Consider the following 22,895-nt stretch of genomic DNA (forward strand, 5'->3'; position numbering starts at 1 on the left):
AAGCACAATAAGACTCTCCTAGAGTCTCCAAACCTATAAGCGTTCCCTTAAAACTCATCTCTTCAGGCAAGCTTATCAAATTCCAGAACCAGTCATAGAACCTTGCGTTCTGGTGGAATTGATGCAATAAAGAATACAGTATCTATCCTTATGTATCAATGCCTATTTCCCTATAGATTGTAAGCTTGCGAGCAGGGCCCTCCTACATTTTGACTGTCTGTAAATACCCTGTTTTGTTGTATCACTGTCTGCTATTGTAAAGCGCAACGGAATATGCTGCGCTATATAAGAAACTGTTAATAAATAAATAAAAAAATAAACCTCCACATTGGCCCTGCACAGTAATTCTCACAGAAAAGCATTGTAGGGGGATGCCAATAACCACTGGCCCTGTCTCTGCCTAATGGGGGGAGGGGGGTAATTAGGTGACCAGTGTTGCAAGTAAGGGGGTACGGCGTGGTACGGAGTACCTGTAAGAAATATGTTGCAGGTACGCAGTACCACTTACACCCTGACCCACTGTCAATTCTATTTTTATTTTGTCTAAATATAATGCATCTGCATTATGATTGGTGCTGTATGCAGCTACCGGCTACTGCTGATTTAGCCTGTCACACTGACAGGTATCAGCGGTGCCGAAAGCATGAAGAGCAGGCTCCGTAATTGTAAGTACAAGCTGCCCGGCTCTCTCCCAAGCAAGAGCTTGGGGGAGAGCCGGGCAGCTTCCCTGTTTCTCATTCCCTGTCTCCTGATGCCACACCACTATTGTCATTTAGTCACTCCTCTAGCTTTGTGTGACCACGACCCCTCATGACACATGGTCACGCCCATTTTTGGTGGAGGCTATCAGTACCACCAAGAAAAAAATACTACTTGCACCACTGTAGGTGACATAGAGAAATAAGTTCCCCCACCCCTGGATAACATGCTTGTCTATTTTTTAAAAAAAAGAGGTGGGGTGTTGTTTCACCATCTAAATGTAAAGGTGTTGTGATTGGGGTGGGGCTCATGGTAATGTTCTGCATGGGGGGGCGTGGCCATGCTCCTTTCCATGCAATGCCAGTATAATAGGCATTGCACAGCGGTGGGGGGGGGGGGGGGGGCTATGATGATGCATTTACATCACATGGAGCCATGGAGGGGGGGTGGGGGTGAGGGAGACTGATGGCATTGCAGGGGATTGCCTGGCCATCCCAGGATGGTAGGCAAGTTTGAGCTACACTGAGCCCCAGAGGTGACTGAGACTGATGCTTTAATGCAGGCATGTCCAACGTTGGCCCTCCAGATGTTTTGAAACTACACATCCCAGCATGCTTTGTAATAGTTTTAGCATTCTCTAATAGCAAAACTGTGGCAAAGCATGCTGGGATGTGTAGTTTCACAACATCTGGAGGGCCAACGTTGGACATGCCTGCTTTAATGCATAGGGGTCCATTTACTAAGTATATACAATATTGTCTGGGTGGGATCTTACCATCCAGCAATATGGGATCTATCAGTGGTACACAGTAACTAGCAGAGGCATGGACAAATGCTCCAAAAAGTAGCCACCCCTGCAAACTGCTCAGCCGGGTGCCAGGGAGTCCACGCTTGCGTCATTAGTGCTAACTGCACTGCCCCGCCAGCGATGTGGTAAGTAGCCTTTAGGCTATAATGGGCTACCACCAAGGACAGCCGACAGGGGGGTTTGGGGGTACTTGAGTCCCGGGCCCCGCCGCTCTGGTAGAGCCCCGGGCAGCTCTATCCCCAGCAGTACGCCCGTCCCTACAGTTTCCTTGTACACCGCCCGCCGCCTCATTCTTCCGCCATCCAGTGGTCGTTTACTAAGCAGCCGGGCACGGCAGTGAGCCTGCCCGGCTCCGACTTCATTGCGGGCCACAGCAGGACATTGTGACTGTGAATTGCGGCATAGGAAGCACCCACCGCGCAGTGTGATGTGATGACGTCAGGCTATGCGTGACAAACGAAACAGGCCTTGCTGCAAGCTGCACTTCTTTGGACTTGGCAGTTGGTCCGGGATTTTCTAAACTGTACTGTGAGCTGGGGAACTGGGAACTTCTCAACTGCACGCACCTGTGAGAAGAGAGGAGCCGCCAGCTACCCCGGCCTTAAGGTAGGGATGGGGGGTGGGGGCAAATCAGTCCCGGGCCCAAAAATCGTGGCAGCAGCCCTGACCACCATCTTAGAATGGTTGTAACCATGTGACCTGATGTGATGCTGCCTGATATTGATACATCGGGGAGCATCGCATCTCCCCATAGAGACCTATGGGAAATGCAACTGCTGCTGGGGCAGGAGGGATTATCATCGATTCCCGCTGTGGTCCTTCCATCTTACATTTTGGAGGTATTTTATATTTGCAGCTAACCCTCCAAAACGGGGAATTAGACACACATATTATATGATAAATGGGCCCCTTTGTCTCCCCCCTGGGTTACATTGAATATCAACTTAGGAGATAGATGCCATAGTGCCACACACACACACACACACACACACACACACATACAGCAGGGTACAATCAGGGGCAATGGCTAAATGGGACAAAAATAGCTATTTGCCTTGCAGGTGACTATAGCACTGATAGGTGCTGAAAGGGGGGGATAAATGGACACTCCTAGGGATATCTATCTGGGGGCGCTTGACAGTTGTTGCTTCTTAACAGCTGCTGCAGTGTCGGGTTGATTTTATTATATAAAATGAATTAAAAAAATATATATAAGAATATATTATTGGCCAATGACAATACATTGATAAGCATTTAGTGTTAAAAGGAATAATACCTTGTATAGTACTGCACAAATTGGTATACTATATGCATATAATAAATGGTGGCTCTGTCTAAAATGCCCTTGAGAATAAACAGTCCCGTCTTGCTAGTACAAGGTGCTGGTATATTTACCACTCCTGGGATATGGTGTTTAGTCCACTCCAATTTAGGAGTCGCTCCTGTTTGAATTGGGTCTGATTGAAGGGTATTATTTGTAAATCCCATTATGCCATTAGGGGTGTGGGTGTCCAGTACATGCCGAATCCTCACTAGTTAGGTGACCAGAGTTTTGCTGGAAATGTCCCACAGTCACTGGAGGTAATTCCTGGCAGTGCTTTCCCACAGTGAATTGATGTAAATCGAATTTCCAGTGGAACCATGCACAAGATGCTGGAATTGATTGTACAGGAAATTGTAGGGCTGGTTCAGATCCACCAACAAATGGTAGAGGGGGTGCAGTTGTGGGTAACCAATGTGTTTCGCTGCTCTCCCAAATGCAGGTTTATCAAGGATAAAGGATCAAATATCTGAACCACCCCTACAATCTCCTGGACCATCAATTCCAGCATCTTGTGGGTTTATTCTTCAGGGCATTTTAGGAACAGATCCACCATTTATTACATGCATATAATGTAGTATACCAATTTGTGCAGCAATATACAAGGTATTATTCCCCCCCCCCCCCCCCACCCCCCCCCCCCCCCCAGTGATTACTCACAAAATCCCGTACACCTGCCGGGCCGAGGAATGCTCCATGGTGCTGGATGGAACAGGAAGGTCCATCCGCTGAAGTCTTCCCCCACACCTGATAGCTGGACAACAGCAGGTCCCTCTGCCTGCACAGCGGTATTGAGCCGCCAGCCGGAAGCGTCTGTATTGATGGAGCGCAGTAGTAAACCACTAGACTTCCGCCAACCAGCACATTCACGGCCAGCCAACCAGACCCGGAAGTGCGGCGGTGACCTGTGTACACAGACGGGATTCTGTGCCTGTGACAATAAAAGAAGAAACACAACAATAAAAAACTAATATGAGACATGCAACACACTGAATAGGAAAAAAGAATAAAGCATATTTAACCCATATTAGATATTAAACATCACATATAAATAGCTAAATAGTGAATATTTGGGAAAAATATTAAAACATACACAAAGCCAAAAGGAACAAACTAAGGGCCTTATTTTGGTTCATTCTTTCTGACAAAATCCTTCTTAGATGGACAAAACCATGTGCACTGCAGGGGGGGCAGATGTAACATGTGCAGAGAGAATTAGATTTGGGTGAGTAATTTTGTTTCTGTGCAGGGAAAATACTGGCTGCTTTATTTTTACACTGCAATATAGATCTCACTTTGAAGTAAAACCCCACCCAAATCTAATTCTCTCTGCACATGTTACATCTGCCCCACCTGCAGTGCACATGGTTTTGCCCATCTAAGAAGGACTTTGTCAGAAAGAATGAACCAAAATAAGGCCCTAAATGACATATTAGGTAAGTACATAAAGCTGTTGTAGATAAACTTATATATATATATATATATATATATGCCCATTCAACTAGCATAGAAATGCTGATGATGGCCAAACCCCTCCAGACACTGTCAAACTCCTGTGTCAGGTTAGAGTATGGCCAAAATCCATAAGCACAATAGTTGGAGTAAAAACATAAAAAAATAGATAAATCAACAGGCAATGATCCAGTACCAATTCTACACATATAACTGTCAAGTTCAAAGAAGACAAAAGAGCATGAGAGTGTTCTTAAGGGATCAACATACTAAAGGAAACATTGCAGCCCCAGGGTCTCATTTAGACCACCAGGAGCCAAGGTCCCCAGCGTGTAGATCCACTTACTTTCTCTCTGTAATAATGCCTTGTTCCTGATACCACCCCTAGGGGATTTTGACATATGATCAATTAAGATAGACCTGATGTTATTAACTGAATGTTGTTTGGACAGACAGTGTCTCGCAAAGGGCTGGTCACTGTGGCCAGATTGAATGGCCTGATTAATGGCTGTCCTATGTAGGGCTATGCGCTCCTTGAATTTGCGCTGGGTTTTCCCCACATAGGACAGCCCACAGGGACAGGTAAGTAGATAAATGACGTACATAGAACTGCACGTCAATGCATGTTTAATAAAAAAGGTTCTTTGCGAGTGTGGGTGTTTAAAACATGCGCCTATCTGCATGGTCCTACAGGTAGCACACCCCAGGCACCTAAAACACCCATTTTTCCTGGTAAGGAAATGAGAGGGTGCTACTTTATCCCAGCCTGAAATGTCCAGCCTTACCAGGCGGTCCTTCAAATTGGCCTGCCTGGAATAGCTGGGCATTAAATGCCTGTTATGCAGCAGAGGAAGATCTTTGTCAGTAGAGACTATGGGCCACCATTTCTTTACCTGGGATGTAGTGATTTTGCTATCCATGGAAAATTAGTTAACCCATGGAATCTTGGAGCCAGTTTCCAAGGTGTCTGATTTTAATTTAGGCAGCAGGGTCTGATCTCTACTGATTTGGGCAACCTTATCCCCGTATAGGCAGCAATGAAGAGCGAGGGTAACCCCTCTGGACAAATTTGTCCACCATAGAATCCAGTGCACCAGGCACTGCAGTTTCTTCTGATGTAATGCACCTCACTCGCAGTAACTGCGAGTAAGGCAGACCTCTGTGCAATGGTAACGGATGGGAGATGTTATGGCGCAACAGGGTGTTCCTGTCAGTATTTTTGGTAAACAGGGCTGTAGTTAACTGCCCTGTCTGGAAGGTAATGTCGACATCAAGAAATTGAACATGATGCGCATCTATGTGTGAGGTAAACTGGATAAAACTGCCAGTGTTGTTATGTTCTGTTAATAGTTGGTCCAATAGTAGTGGATTTTTAGACCAAAAGACTAGTAAATCGTCAATATAGCGGTAGTATAAAACTACCCCATCAACAAGATAAGTACCCTGGAAAAATAGCTGCTGTTCTACACCATACATGTATGTGTTAGCATAGGCCGGGGCCACCGCGGACCCCATAGCCACGCCCGACTGCTGAATGAAGAAATTGCCATTGTGCAAAAAATAGTTTCTGGTTAACACCAAATGTAGCAACTTCACAAACAGCTCTATGGGTGGACCAAGGTACAAAGGGTTATCGGTTAGTAACAATTTGACTGCCTCTACACCTGCATCATGCGGGATGCAGGTGTAGAGGCTGGTGACATCTGCCGTGCATAAACAGGTAATGGTAGCAAGGTCATGAGACAGATGTAAGTCCCTCAAAATGACCAACAGTGATGTTGTGTCCTTCAGGTACGAGGGCAATGCTTGGACACAGGGGTTCAATAAACTATCAAGATACACTTAAATTGGGTGATATAGAGACCCCCTGGCCGAAATGATGGGACGACCAGGGGGGCTCTCAAGACCCTTGTGTATCTTGGGAATTGTATAAAAAAGTGGGACCCATGGGTATTCCACCGTAAGGACCTTTTTCAATTCTGTTGAAATGTGTCCCTCTCGGAGCGCTTGATAAAGGATAGAGTCCAGTTCAACTTTGTAGCCCCAAGTGGGGTCATTATCTAATTTACCATAAGTGACTTCATCACTGAGCAAGCGGTCACATTCTCGACAGTACTCATCAATACCAAGGACTACCACAGCTCCGCCTTTGTCAGCCCCGCAGATGATGATATCTTTGCGGGCTGACAAAGATTGTAGGGCGACCTTTTCTGCTGGAGTAAGGTTATGATTTGTAGGAGTCCCAGAAATAATTTGTTGTACGTTCTCGCCTTGCTGCTCCATCAGGCGAGTGAAAGTCTTGACCGCAGGGTTGGTTGAAATAGGGTCGAACTTGGACCTAGGCGCTGTCTTCTTTAATTTTAGAGGAATATCTGAAGTCTCAGGTATAGGCTGGGCTTGAGTGCGAGTTTTCCCAAAATGATCTTTTAGGCGTAATGTCCAATTAAAATGGAAGATATCCACCCTCCATTGGAACAAATCCATATGTGTAGATGGAATAAAGGACAGGCCTTTGGCCAAGACCTGAACTTCCTCTTCTGATAAGGATGCCCCTGATAGATTAAATACTAGATCCTTTTGCTCCTGGTGGCTTTGGTGCCTCTTTTGCCTGATATTTTGGCCTGAGCTCCTCGTCCTCCTTCTGCTGCTGCCGCGGGTTCTTTGAGAAGCATTGCCCGGGTCTTTGTGCCTAAAGGGCGCTTGTCACTGCCGGTGGAAGAGGGACCTGAATCTGCTTCGCCGAGGGAGGTGCTTGATTCTTCAGGATTCCCTCCACCTGCACGAGGATTGCGTTTTCTATATGGCCTCGGCCGGCCCTGAGGGCGGTTCGGGTTTACCCATTCATAGACACGCTTTTGGTCATAATCCAATTGGACTTTTCTTAACTTCTCCCGTTTGAAGGCCAGGAGATTGGCCATCTGTTGTTGTAATTTTTCGATCCATTTATTGTCAGGATCCGACATGAGCACAGGATTATGTGCTTTTTCAAATTGCTCGATTTTTTGCTGATAACAAGTTTGCTCCCGGGTGGATTATTCCACCACCAACAGGATCAGGTCCATAGAACACTTGTTGAGAATTGCCAACCATTGGCAGCAAAAGGTGGCATTCTGCCGTCCGATGGTCGGCGTGTTCTTCACGCGGAACCCGCGGGGAATCAATCTGCTCCTGTAATAATCAGAGAGGCTAATGCTATGATATTTAAAATCGCATTCCTTCTGTTTCAGTCGTAGCAATTGCTTGTATAGGACTTCTGGCGATGGAGTAGCAACATCATCTGCTAGACTCAGTTTCGATAAAATACCATCTGCATCTGAGTCAGAGAATGTTAGGAACTCTTTTGCAGCCATCTGAATGAACTCCAGTGCCTGATCCATTTCTTGACTTGCTGTAGTCATTATGGAACAAGTGCCTATACACTAGTGGGATCCCTTAGGTGTTTCACAAGGGATAATGGGGTATCTGTATGGGTAATACTGCAGATGTTGGTTACTTGCCTGGTGCCTTGATAGGTACTCCAACCTGCCTTGCGGCGGGATGATAGTCCAATGATACAATACACAGTCCAATTGTCACAGGCACAGAATCCCGTCTGTGTACACAGGTCACCGCCGCACTTCCGGGTCTGGTTGGCTGGCTGTGAATGTGCTGGTTGGCGGAAGTCTAGTGGTTTACTACTGCGCTCCGTCCAAACAGACGATTCCGGCTGGCGGCTCAATACCACTGTGCAGGCAGAGGGACCTGCTGTTGTCCAGCTATCGGGTGTGGGGGAAGACTTCAGCGGATGGACCTTCCTGTTCCATCCAGCACCATGGAGCATTCCTCGGCCCGGCAGGTGTACAGGATTTTGTGAGTAATCACTGGGGGGGGTTGTGATGGTATTTATACTGCTGTTTGTGCATTATGAAATTGTATTGTATGCTGTCTGTCCCTGACGAAGGGGTTGAAATGTACGTCGAGGGGGAGATGGGAGATGGATCAGAGCACAGGTAATTTGTAGTAAATTCGATAGGTATAGGTATGTATCAAAAATCCACAATTCAAAAATAGTATGAGAGGCCTATTGAAAGGGATCTCACCAAGTGAGTAGCGTGGAGGTGCACCCTAGAGAGTAAATGTATATGCAAGAAAGGAAGGGAAAAGACTCTCTCTTTGTCTGGGGCACTCTTAAGTTGTGATTACAATACTGTAATCTTACAAAAAAATCGATAGGAATATATCGTAAGATATTGTCAATAAGTAGTGTGTAGCGACACAAGTTAAGTGGGATGATATAGGTAAAAAATATATATCATGGAACCAGTGTCACTGGGATAAGGTAGGCTGGTATGAGTGCTAGTAACACTTGGAAGTGCCCCGAAACTGTTGGAGTAAAGGACTTCATATTTACAGCCTGCTGAGTGCCGCCTTGTTTCTTGTACTTGTGTTTGGAGGCCCCCATCCAGGACCTACCTAGGAAGGCACTGCAGCAGTTGTCCTCTCTGCATTATTAAGCTCCCATTGAGCAGACCTGAGTGCTGGATTACCTGTGTATTTATATATTATATATATGTCATTCATTTTAATAAAAACTGTATATTAAATCTTTCTTTTTTGTAAAGATCATCCAATTTATTTATCAAATCGATATTTTCATAACAAATACCGACTGGATAGTAATCCATTAGCGCTGCAGAGAACCTTTTTGTTCAACCCCCTTTTTTCCTGATAGGTGCTGATGCAGAACCTCTTTGTGCTGCAGTCATGTTTAACCTTCTCCTCTGTGCAGCCTCACGGGATTCTCTGTAATGGGATGCTGAGGTCAGTTTTTGACTGTTGACATCCTGAGCACTGGGGTGGTTGTTGAAGCTGTGGTCTGCGGATGGGGGGTGATTGTGGGTGCCAGGAGTGGGAGATGTGGGGGGATTGGGGTGAAAGATACTGGAGAGACTTGTCTTCTCTCGCCTCACAAACTTTCTTAACTCCAACACCCTATTAGACCCACTTCAGTCTGGCTTTCGCTCTCAACACTCCACTGAGACAGCACTGACTAAAGTGGTGAATGATCTGGTAACTGCTAAGTCTAAAGGCCATTACTCACTACTTATTTTTCTAGATCTTTCTGCTGCGCTATATAAGAAACTGTCAATAAATAAATAAATAAAGATATGATTTGTGGGTGGGTGGTGATCGGATCACTGATGCTGGGAGTTGAGGGGTTGAAGGTGGAAGCTGCGATCTGTGGGTGGGGAATGATTGTGAGTGGCAGTGTAGAGAGGAGCGTCATTGACAAGCAGCATGATCCTCTCATTCTACTACTGACACTGGGCATAATAGGAAGACACTGCTGGTCAGTATCTGCCTACTGATTGGTCAGTTGGGGTAACTTCCCGATACACCAGATTGATCAGTTCTGAAATATCAAACATAAATGGAGGAAGGGCCAATATGGGCCCTTCCCCCATTTATGGAACACAAAACGATCCCCGTTCTGGGCCATACTGTATGTTCTAGCTGTGCAGATCTGCCAGCCTTTAGCTTTCCATTTGCCATTTGGATTCGGTACAAATACTGTGTTGTTGTGTGGGTACAGCGCGCAAGTACCCGCAATCCATAGGATTGCTTGGTGCATACACTTCTAGAAACAGGCCAAAGTTTGTCACAATAACGATCCAGCTGTTCCTGGGTAAGTAAGATCAGTTGTGGCCGTATCTGCAGAGCCAACTCGTTGTCCACAGCAAAGGGGTTAAAACAATAGTTTAGTTAGATACTTAACTAGAGGTATAATATTTGAAATTTTAGGGCTTAAATTCTACTCCCAGAAAACCACTTCAAGCTGTTTTTCTTGTGGATAAGAGAGACACTTGTAAAGCCAAAGACAAACACATGCGATTTGGGCCGATTTCACCTGATTTGCCGGAATCGCGTAAGTGTATGGGGGCCTTAATTCACAGGCTATTAAAAGATTGTGATTAATCAGAAACACATGACCATGCATTTCATTATCATTAAATTTTTTATCTTTTTAATTTGCAAAAATATGTAATTTTATTCATTACATACAGTATATATCCCAAAAACGGGATGCAGTTAAAATCCCGGCGGTCGGGATCCCGGCGTTCAGGATCCCGACGCTGGAATCCAGACCGCTGAAATCCCGACAATTTCTCCCTCCGTGGGTGTCCACGACACCCCTGGAGGGAGAATAAATTAGCGTGCCGAGCGTAGCGAGGCACCGGGCCCGCTGCGTGGCGAGCACAGCGAGCCCGCAAGGGGGGGCGATCCACGTCCCCCCCTTGTCGGGATTTCGGCGGTCGGAATTCTGGCGTCGGGATTTTGAATGCCGGGATCCCGACCGCCGGGATTTCATACTGAATCCCCCAAAAACATGTCCAAATGTGCGTATTTTCAAATAAACATCAAAAGCTTTTAGTTAACATTTTCCACGACAAATCGCCATGCCAATTACTGGAAAAAAATTAACAAAAAACAAACAAACAAAACCTCTGAGGAAATAAACTTCTCTTCTGAGTATAAACTTCAGCTAGCAGGTACCTGCAACAAAAAACATTAACGCTATCAGTTTAATTGCATTATAAAAGCACAATAAAACCACTATGAAAAAGTTTGTTAATACCACAGTACAATTCCTACCCATGAACCAGTATCATCTTTATATCCAGGTACAGTGATCTCGCTCAGTGAAAAAATATGTGGGACCCAGGGACCCCTAACTGTATAAAGTTGGGGTCCTACTCCACTACTTCTTGTTCTCAACACATATTATGCTTCTGAGCTAACCTGAGGTGAGAGGGGAAGAGCTGAGAGGGGGCAGTAGGAGGTGAGGCAACAGGGAGGGGACAGGGAGAAGACATACCTCCCAACTTTAGAAATTCTGCAATCGGGGCGATGCTCCTGCACGCCGGAGGCGCGTCGAAATGTTCGGGGGCGTGGCCTAATTTGGGGGCGTGGTCTATACTTGCGGCTCTTCCGTGAGGCCATGCCCCCATTTTGCCGCTATGGGGGCATGACCCAGAGGCTCTGTGATCCTCTAGCCATGCCCCCAGCCCCCTGGCTGCGGGAATAGACGCTGTGCGCATGCGCACAGCGTTTATTCCCCGCTGCTTAGCAGCTGACAGGGGGGACTCCCAACAGCCCCCCCACACCGCGGGACACTGCCGCCCGTGGGTGGGACATCGGGACAGGCCCTGACAATCGGGACTGTCCCGATAAAATCGGGACTGTTGGGAGGTATGAGAAGATGAGAGGGTGGGGAGAGGAGACCGCTCCCGTTCTCACCACCATTGGCAGATCTACAGGTAATTTGGCCTGCCTACATGAGGTCACTTAATCATTTTCACAGCGGCTTGAATGGGTATGTGGGAAGGCCTTGAGGCTACTTAAAGGGGTTGGGGCCCAGTGTATCTGCTGCGTCTGCTACAGATGCCGACTCCGGCCAGTAACGATTCTCCTGACTCTCACGCGGTTCCTGACTCCCGCCGTGGCATTTCTCCTCTGCCCAGATCCTGACCTTCAGCTCCACCGCCTGTGACTGCCTCCTGGATCAATGCGTGGTCAGCATCTCCTTCTGATCCCGGCTTCTGCTCAGCGGCGCGGCCCGTCTCTCTCTCCGCCCACTGTCAATCACCAGCCTGGACTTCGCAATGGCGGCCGCTCCTCTCCCTGTTGTCTCCGGCTGCACGCTGCTCCTCTTCAAATGCCTGCTGTGCACCGCTCTGCAACAACAGAGGTTAGTCACGCTCCGCTTCTCCCTTCTCAGCACGCTTCCTCCTTCACGCTGCTCAGCTCTGCAGAACTCCTTCAACTCTGACCTCCTCTTTTCCACGCTCTCTTAGCCAGCCAATCAGGAGCCAGACATGCTCCTTGCATGTGAAAGGGAGCTGGGGCGCTTGCTGGCCAGATTAACCCCCTCAGTACTGGGCAATGAGAATGGCATCCCTTCAGCAGCATTAGCCACAATTATTGAGCCCTGCTATGGCGTTTGGGCAGCTTAGGGGCACCACTGTAGTGGGGTGCCACACATTAATCGGGACTCGGCGGCTCCCCCCTCCCACCCTTACTGCTGCTCCGGCGGAGGGCTGGCTCTCCTCCTCCCTGCACCCATAAGAGGATCATAGTGCAAGGAGGACGAGGTCACAGGTCCAGGCAGCACAGCTCTGTGCTGCCCAGACACAGGTGAGGGGGGGGGGGTGCGGGGCGGCGGGGGTTCTTTGCGGGGCAGCGGGGGATCGCGTTAGAAGCCCATAGGCTTCTATTGGGCATCACCAGATTTTACTGTACTTATGTATTATCTGGGCGCCCGATTTTTTCATTGCATGCCACTACTTAAGTGACCTACATGAGGTCACTTAATCATTTTCACAGCGGCTTGAATGGGTATGTGGGAAGGCCTTGAGGCTACTTAAAGGGGTTGGGGCCCAGTGTATCTGCTGCGTCTGCTACAGATGCCGGCTCCGGCCAGTAACGATTCTCCTGACTCTCACGCGGTTCCTGACTCCCGCCATGGCATTTCTCCTCTGCCCAGATCCTGGCCTTCAGCTCCACCGCCTGTGACTGCCTCCTGGATCAATGCGTGGTCAGCATCTCCTTCTGATCCCGGCTTCTGCTCAGCGGCGCGGCCCGTCTCTCTCTCCGCCCGCTGTCAATCACCAGCCTGGACTTCGCAATGGCGGCCGCTCCTCTCCCTGTTGTCTCCGGCTGCACGCTGCTCCTCTTCAAACGCCTGCTGTGCACCGCTCTGCAACAACAGAGGTTAGTCGCGCTCCGCTTCTCCCTTCTCAGCACGCTTCCTCCTTCACGCTGCTCAGCTCTGCAGAACTCCTTCAACTCTGACCTCCTCTTTTCCGCGCTCTCTTAGCCAGCCAATCAGGAGCCAGACATGCTCCTTGCATGTGAAAGGGAGCTGGGGCGCTTGCTGGCCAGATTAACCCCCTCAGTACTGGGCAATGAGAATGGCATCCCTTCAGCAGCATTAGCCACAATTATTGAGCCCTGCTATGGCGTATGGGCAGCTTAGGGGCACCACTGTAGTGGGGTGCCACACATTAATCGGGACTCGGCGGCTCCCCCCTCCCACCCTTACTGCTGCTCCGGCGGAGGGCTGGCTCTCCTCCTCCCTGCACCCATAAGAGGATCATAGTGCAAGGAGGACGAGGTCACAGGTCCAGGCAGCACAGCTCTGTGCTGCCCAGACACAGGTGAGGGGGGGGGGGGGGCGGTGCGGGGCGGCGGGGGTTCTTTGCGGGGCAGCGGGGGATCGCGTTAGAAGCCCATAGGCTTCTATTGGGCATCACCAGATTTTACTGTACTTATGTATTATCTGGGCGCCCGATTTTTTCATTGCATGCCACTACTTAAGGCATGCGATGCGATGCGATTTTTCATTGTAAAGACCCGATTTTTAATTGTATAGTCAACCATGGGTGATTTCATACCCCCACTATCCAACTATGCATGGAGTTGATTTTACATAGTGTGGCGAGCGCAACGAGCCCGAAGTGTGGCAAAGGGAACGTGGATTACTTTACATGTATTCTGCTTCCCCTCACGGGGCTCGCTACGCTCGCCACGCTTCAGGCTCGGTGGCTCTCTGCGCTCGCCACACTATATAAAATCAACTCCATGCATAGTTGGATAGTGGGGGTATGAAATCACCCATGGGTGACTATACAATTAAAAATTGGGTCTTTACAATGAAAAATCGCATTGCATGAATTGTATGCCACTATATTGCATGCGATGCAATGAAAAAATCGGGCGCCCAGATATTACATACGTACTGATTTTTATAGCGATGCTCCCGTCGTGGTAACCCAGCGGGGGATGCTTACAGCATCCCAAAATGCGATAAAAACCCTGATAAACAGGGTTTTTACCACATTTTTAGTTTAGAGAATCTCCCCCTATATCTACCTCTGCAATGGAACTATCCCTAAATACAGCCTAACCCTAATATTATTAAAATAGGAAGTTTGGTCCCTTATTGTTGAATCCTTTTCACTTAAGCAGGTTGGGCAGCAGTGGAGCATGGGATTGCAGGTTGGGTCTGGAGCTGGCATATAAATTAAACTGTGGCTTTAAAAAGTAAAGGGTCCCATACATCAGCAATTAATTGTGACAATTTTCAGATATGGAGAAGATTGCCACAATTAATTTTAGATGTGTGGGCTCCCCCTTTTGGCAATCCCAATCAAAATCGCCAATCGATTGCTTAATCAGATTTTTAAACATGTTTAATATCTGGTATTATCTGCAGATCTTTTTTATATGTGTGGGCATTCCCAATTCTTCTTCCTCATCTATTTACATTATGAACAGCTGAAATGACAATCGATTGGTCAATTTCCAGATATGAAGATGCAATCTTTAGATGGAAAAATCTGCCGATCACTGAAATAAATCTGTAATGTGTGGGCAAAGTCAGATAGATTGTAAAATCCATTTATCTGGCCAAAAAATCCCTGTATCTGGAAATCCATAAATTGTGATTGCTGATGTATGGGGCCCATTATCTCCTTCCCCTACCAGTACTTTTTTAAGAGAGTCCGTTGAGGAGTAGCAGTAACCAAGAGAAATTTGTTAGGGGCATACACTAGGGGGTAATTTTAGCCCTATTTCTAAGCGATCTGTTTAGATACCTTAGATATTATGCATGGATCGCTCTGTATGTATGCCCCCAAGCATTGGCGATGCGCAACACCACGCCTCTCCATCACCTGACTAGATCTTGGCTACATGTAGTCAAGATCTGGTCAGATCGCCAGTGTTCTCTCCATCACTGGTGCATAGTAATGGTGCCCATACACACACCGATCCCGTTGATGCGATGTGTGCTAAGAGGTGCGCGCTCCCGCGGCACCTCATCGCACAGCACAAAAAGTATGTGCTGCACATAGTTTTTGTACTAGCTTATCGCATCGCATCGTATTGCATACACAAGGCATACAATGCGATGCGATGTGTGCTAGTTAAGCACAGAACGCACGCCGGGATCGAAGCGTGTATTGGTGCCTTATGTGTGCTGAGCGATCTGTGCTAAACTACACTCAGTACGGGGCTAAAGTCCCGTGTAAGAAAGGGACTTACAGCAAGGGTTCAAGGCAGCCCACTAAAATGTGCACTATCTTTGGCATTATGGGGGTGCAGGAGGGGCTTACTTTTTAAAGCAACAGTTTAATTAAAGTGCCAGTTCCAACCCCAACCTGCAATCTCATAGTCCAGTATTGTAGAGCCATGCTACATCCGGGCTAAGTAAAATGATTGGGAAGACTTCTGCCACATGGCCTGTTTTGTTACCGCTATGTATGAACATTACAGTGCACAAGTGAGAGCTAAAGCAGAACCTTAAAGGTGGAAGCAAACAAAAGCAGAACACGGCTTTATACAGTAGGTTGGTATAAAAAAATAACAAGAATGTAAATCAGTGGTTCCCAACCTTTTTTGTCTCCCGTACCCCTTGATTAGGCTTTTCATTTATGGAGTACCCCCTCGTGAAATTTTAAGGGGGCGTGGCCTAAAAAGGGGTGTGGCTTAACAGGGGCAAGTCATACTGGCAATGACGAGAAACAAAAAAAAGTGCAACCACTTGGCCACAATATAAGCTCAGCCCATTCTGCGGACAGCATATAAAATAACAGAACACTGTCAAATCTCTATTACTGAAGCAACAGACATTCCAACGGATCACGTTAGCCTTCCAATAGTGCCAGATACACATATGCCCCCAAACGTGCCAGATACACATATGCTCCAATGGTGCCAGGTATGCCCGCACAGTGCCAGAAACGGGAATGCCACCACAGTGGCAGGTATGACCCCATGGTACTGGGTATGTGCCCACAGTGCCAACAATGCCCCTACAGTGCCAGCAACAAGTATACCCCCATAGTGCCAGCAACAAGTATGCCCCACAGTGCCAGAAATGCCCCACAGCAGGGGCGGATTGGGAATTAAAACCAGCCCGGGAAATATCTTGAGGCAGCCCCGGGCGGAGGGGAGGGAGGATGTTGCGCGCCGCAGGTGTGCCCAATTTTTTGGGGCGTGGCCTAGCAATATGGGGGTGTGGCATATTTCAATGAGGCCACGCCCCATTTTTGACGCTGTGGGGCATGGCTAGTGGCTCTGAGCTGCTGGCTATGTCCCCGGCAAGGACAGAGAGAGTGACAGCAGACAGAGAGTGACAGCGAGGACACAGAGAGAGCCACATATGTACTGTATATTGAGCATCACTGTGTGTGGCAAATGTATAATGGGCATCACGGTGTGTGGCCTATGTATAATGAGTCCTTTATACATAGGTCACACACCGTGATGCCCATTATACATAATTGAAATGTCAGCTGAGAGGGGAGCATGAGTGCGTTCAGCGCTACGCTCTCCTCCTGTCCCTGTCTCTCAGCTCATCATCAGTAGTTCAGCTGCTAGCAGCCAGTGGTGGGTAAACGGTGCTGCCAGATGGTGTGCCCACAGTGCAAATGCACTGTGGGCAAGGCACAACTGGCACACAGATAGTTACGTCCCTGTGTGGGACACAGATCAGGCTGCTTCTGCCTCCTTCATACACATTATTATGTTTTTCACTAGTGTTTAATGACAGGGGGCATGTGTTGGTGCACTGCCCTCCCCTAAAACAACCACTGTCTGCCAAGATAATGATCTTTCTTTTACTTACCATGTTCTTGGTCTTCTTTCTTCTCCTTCTGTCTTTCTCTTTTCTTCTCCTTCTGTCTTTCTTCTCTTTTCTTCTCCTTCTGTCTTCTAGGGCTCCTCGCTGTATGCTCCTCACTGAATGATGCAAAATGTTATGAGGTTGGATGGGGTTTCTTTTCAAGTGTAAAGGCCCCCCTCCACTAGAGCACTTTGGAATGTTAATCCGATGCAGAGCAATCAAATTAAATTAAAATGTAAAATGGAGGTAGAATCTACCTTCATTTTACATTCCCTCTCCCCCAGGACCCAGATAGCAGCATATTCTACCAGGTACCAGCATCTTCTACATTCATACATACTACACCCACTGCCGCTCTCATTCATACATACTACACACACTACCGCTCTCATTCATACATTCTACACACACTGCCGGCCTCATTCATACATTCTACACACACTGTCACCCTCATTCATACATTCTACACACACTGTCACCCTCATTCATACATACTACACACACACACTGCCGCCGTCATTCATACATACTACACACACTGCCGGCCTCATTCATACATTCTACACACACTGCCACCATCATTTATACATACTACACACACACACACACTGCCGCCGTCATTCATACATACTACACACACTGCCGGCCTCATTCATACATTCTACACACACTGCCACCATCATTTATACATACTACACACACACACACACTGCCGCCGTCATTTATACAAACTACACACAAAGACACCGTTGTACATACATACTACACACTGCCACCCTCATTCATACATACATACATACTACACACACACACTGCCGCCATCATTTATACAAACTACACACACTGACACCGTCATACATACATCCTACACACACTGCCGCCCTCATTCATACATACTACACCCACTGCCATTATCATTCATAAATACTACACCCACTGCCGCTCTCATACATACATACTACACACACTGCCGCCCTCATTCATACATACATACATACATACTACACCCACTGCCGCTATCATTCATAAATACTACACCCACTGCCGCTCTCATACATACATACTACACACACTGCCGCTCTCATTCATACATACTACACACACACACTGCCGCCGTCATTTATACAAACTACACACACTGATGCCGTCATACATACATACATACTACACACTGCCGCCCTCATTCATACATACATACTACACACACACACTGCCGCCATCATTTATACAAACTACACACACTGACACCGTCATACATACATCCTACACACACTGCCGCCCTCATTCATACATACTACACCCACTGCCGTTATCATTCATAAATACTACACCCACTGCCGCTCTCATTCATACATACTACACACACTGACGCTCTCATTCATACATACTACACCGACTGCCACTCTCATTCATAAATACTACACACACTGCTGCTCTCATTCATACATACTACACACACTGACGCTCTCATTCATACATATTAAATACACTGCTGCTCTCATTCATAAATACTACACACACTGCCGCTCTCATTCATACATTCTACACACACTGACGCTCTCATTCATAAATACTACACACACTGCCGCTCTCATTCATACATACTACACACACTGATGCTCTCATTCATACATACTACACACACTGCCGCCATCATTTATACATACTCCACACACTGCCGCCCTCATTCACACACACTGTCGCCCTCATTCATACTACACACACACACTGCCGCCGACATTTATACAAACTCCACACACTGACGCCGTCATACATACATACATACTACACACTGCCACCCTCATTCATACATCCTACACACACTGTCATCCTCATTCATACATAAATACATACATACTATGCACACATGTAGGAAGTGGTGCTTCCTCCTGCACCCACAGGAGACGGCGTGCACGAGAGGCAGATTCCTGGCACGGTCAGGAAGCTCCGGGTCCGCCGATGTATCCGGGTCCGACCTCGGCTGTCTTCCGGAGACCCAGCAGCAGCAGTGCTGCAATAAGCCCCACCGCCTCTTCCTACCGCAATAACTTCCCTCCCAGTCCGCCCGGCAGTACACTGCCCCCCCCATCTGTCAGCCGGAAGGGGGATGACGGGAGCGACGGAGTTCCCATGGACGGAAACAGACAGCTCCACTGAGCCGCGGCGCTGAGTAGACAGGGGAGCAAAGAAAAATAAGTAAATCAGTGCTCGAAGAAAGTTCCTGGTATACACATACACACACACACAAATATATATATATATATATATACATATATATATACTTCCCTGAGACCAAAAATTATTATTTCTGGCAGTGCCACTGCCATATACCTGCCTCCTTTGGCCGCCCTCAGACCTGCTGCTGTCTGCCTGCTTCTAACACTGCTGCTGACAGTCGGCTCACCTGCTGTTGCTCGAGTCTTCAGCTGCCGGGTGGAGGAGGAATGGGCGCTGGGAGGTGCAGCGCGCGCATGCGCAGCAGCCCTCCCGCGGCCATTTTTTATTTGGGCAAAGTGCCCCTTCAAATGAGTTGTGGGAAATGGCCCAGTTTTCCATTGGGCCAATCCGCCCCTGCCGGAGCCTGTCTATTCAATGCCACCTCCGAACTGGGGCAAATGCAGAATTTTGTTGGGTGGGGGAAGGGGGGGGGGGGGGGGGGGGTTCTGTGCATGTATTGTATGTACTGTACATCGTTACACACACACTTTTTACACATACATACTGTACATACATGCTGTACATACATACATACATGTACATGGCATACTTACAAAAACATCACACATACTACAGACATAGACAGCACATATATACACACTTCACACACACACACACATTAGCATAAAAAACATGACACAACATATACATCCAAGCATACATAGCATACAGTACATACAATCATCAACACACATAGCATATACACACATTACTTACATATATCATATACATACATACATACATACATACAGCATATACACATGGCATGCATAGACACAGCATATACACACTGACACACACAAAGCATAACATAGCACACATATACAGCATGTACACAGACACACACATAATGCACACACTGACACATATAGCATACAGACACACACACTCCCCTCTCAATATCAGGAGAGCAAATGCCAGCATAGTAACAAAGCCAATAACAAAGGCATTTAACACTCACCCCTTCCCTGCTTGCTTCAGGTTCTAAAGAAACTTCCTGCATCCCCCGGCCACATGGAGTACAGCCTGAGAGGAGCTGAGCTGCACGCTGAATCCACAGCTAGCTCCCCCTGCTGTCAGCCAGCAGCACAGCAGTAAAAAAAAAACTCACTAGGAGGAGGAAGCCGCCCGAAGCTGTCAGCTCTGTGAATCGGGCTGAAAGCACCGCGAGAGGTGCTGCGTGCGACCGCACATGCGCACCAGCCCTCCCGCGGCCATTTTTAAATTGGTCACAGCTGAGGCCGGCCGTGGCCATCTTTGTTTAGAGTACTTTGCTGCGGCCGCGGCCGGTAACCGCGGAGATGGCGGTTCGGCGGGCCGCGGCCCAGCCAGGGAGGGTGGGCGGCCGCTAAAACTTTAAAATGTGCCGGCCCACCGGGAAACGGCCCGGTTTCCCGGTGGGCCAATCCGCCCCTGCCCCACAGTGCCAGCAACAAGTATGCCCCACAGTGCCAGCAATGCCCCACAGGGCCAGCAACAAGTACGCCCCACAGTGCCAGCATTGCCCCACAGTGCCAGCAATGCCCCACAGTGCCAGTAACAAGTATGCCCACAGTGCCAGCAATGCCCCACAGTGCCAGTAACAAGTATGCCCCACAGTGCCAGTAACAAGTATGCCCCACAGTGCCAGCAATGCCCCACAGTGCCAGCAACAAGTATGCCCCACAGTGCCAGCATTGCCCCACAGTGCCAGCAATGCCCCACAGTGCCAGTAACAAGTATGCCCCACAGTGCCAGCAATGCCCCACAGTGCCAGTAACAAGTATGCCCCACAGTGCCAGCAATGCCCCACAGTGCCAGTAACAAGTATGCCCCACAGTGCCAACAATGCCCCACAGTGCCAGCAATGCCCCACAGTGCCAGTAACAAGTATGCCCCACAGTGCCAACAATGCCCCACAGTGCCAGCAATGCCCCACAGTGCCAATAACAAGTATGCCCCACAGTGCCAACAATGCCCCACAGTGCCAGCAACAAGTATACCCCACAGTGCCAGCAATGCCCCACAGTGCCAACAATGCCCCACAGTGCCAACAATGCCCCACAGTGCCAGCAATGCCCCACAATATTTCCCAGCAGCAGCACACTTACCATTGACGCTGCTGCTGGGGAGAGGACAGTCCAGCTGCCGCGCTGCAGTGCTTCTCTCAGGGAAGGAGAGTACAGCACACTGCGTATCTCTCCTTCCCTTCAGTGTGACTGGGCTGCCCGTCAATCAAAGTTCGCGGGCCGGCTCCTGATTGGCTGCCGGCCCGCAAGCTCTGATTGATTGGCGGACGGGCGGCCAGTCACAGGGAAGCACACTGAGGGGTAGGAGAGATGCTCAATGCACTCTCCTCCCCTCCAGCGACCTGTCTGGCGGCCGCGGCCGCCATTACAGGCCGGGCTGCGGCGTACCCACCAAAAACCATGGTGTCCATGGCAGGCTTCAGAGCCCTCTTCAGTGGCATCTCCGGTCCCAGGGGTGCATTGTGCGAGTACACGGGTGACATCACAACACCTGAAAACTTACGCAATGCACCCCTGGGACCGATAAAGAGTATCCTGAAGGCCACCGTGGATGCCGGGGGACACAGTGGATGCCAGGGGGACCATCGAGGCACCACCAGTGGACCAGGTAAATATGTGAAAAAATATATATTCCTTTCTGCCCTGGGGGACTGTCTGCTGGGGACTTCTATCTATTAGGACACATTTTAATCGCTACGAAGGCTCGCCATTGCTCAGTTGTGGAAATCCTCTGCCGTCACAACTACACAAACCATCGAGAATAAAATACACAAGCATTATCTGTTTGAAATTGCGGATTGCATGTACTCTACAGCACCTATATCAATGTGTATGAGGTGGCTTAAATGGGGTCAGTATAGGGAGAAACAGCATCAGCCCTTGGCTGACAATTTGTAATAAGATCTCTTCATGTTACACTCTCCAAATTCTGGCCATACTGTTTGATATTTGCATACATTGTGGTTGGCCTACTGGAACATTAACATGTACATCTCCTGTGCATCATGTGGTGTTTAATATCATCTACTTTCAATTATAATGCTTTTTACTTATTGTTTATATGTTATTTCTATGTTACATCTTTACCCTAACCCCATTTAATTTCCCCCCCCCCCCTGATATTTTTGTGTGTGTATCTTAAAGCTTTATTAGAAACTATTATTACAAAATTAAATAAAATATATATATATATATATATATATATATATATATATATATATATTTAAAGGACATAACATTCTTTAACTGAATCTACCACTGAAGAATAAAGAAGTCAGCATTTCAAGGTCACATTCTCAAACCTTTAAAAACACGCACACACAAGAATAAGAAGCTCAGTGATTTGGATACGTGGAAAGGATGACGGCTGCAACTTATCAGATAATAGTGATCAGGTATCTTGTATAGTCTACCTTTTGCAAAGTTGGCATCTTATTGCTCTGGAGCAGTGGCGTAACTATGGTGTGGCAGCCCCAGCTGTGGCTTGGGGGAACCAGTGGTCTCAGGGCGCACTGAATAATACCTGCTGTCCTATATGAATACACAGTTTAGTATCACTCAGTAGTAGTTGGTGGTGGTGGCTGTGTACTGTAGCTGCATACTATAGGTGACAGCCCAACCCCCCTCCCCAGTCCCCTCGCCTCCTCTGCGCCAGGGGGCGGCCAGTGTCATTACCCGCACACACTTCAACTAGTATTCCTGGTCGGTCCTTGGAAGTGAAGT

At 47.9% G+C, this 22,895-nt stretch overlaps 1 long non-coding RNA gene across 1 annotated transcript in view; it reads right to left on the minus strand.

Moving 5' to 3' along the window:
- Positions 1-20,327, minus strand: part of LOC146059120 (uncharacterized) — a 57,884-nt gene extending 37,557 nt beyond the window's left edge. The window contains exons 1-3 of the long non-coding RNA XR_014470158.1: positions 20,126-20,327; positions 16,951-17,063; positions 3,489-3,759 (exon numbers count right to left, since the gene is read on the minus strand). This is a non-coding gene — a long non-coding RNA (uncharacterized LOC146059120). The remainder of the gene's footprint in view (positions 1-3,488; positions 3,760-16,950; positions 17,064-20,125) is intronic.
- Positions 20,328-22,895: the final 2,568 nt, after the last annotated feature.

Source organism: Crinia signifera, chromosome 2 (genome assembly GCF_055691185.1).
Source record: "Crinia signifera chromosome 2, ASM5569118v1, whole genome shotgun sequence".
Lineage (NCBI taxonomy): Eukaryota > Metazoa > Chordata > Amphibia > Anura > Myobatrachidae > Crinia > Crinia signifera.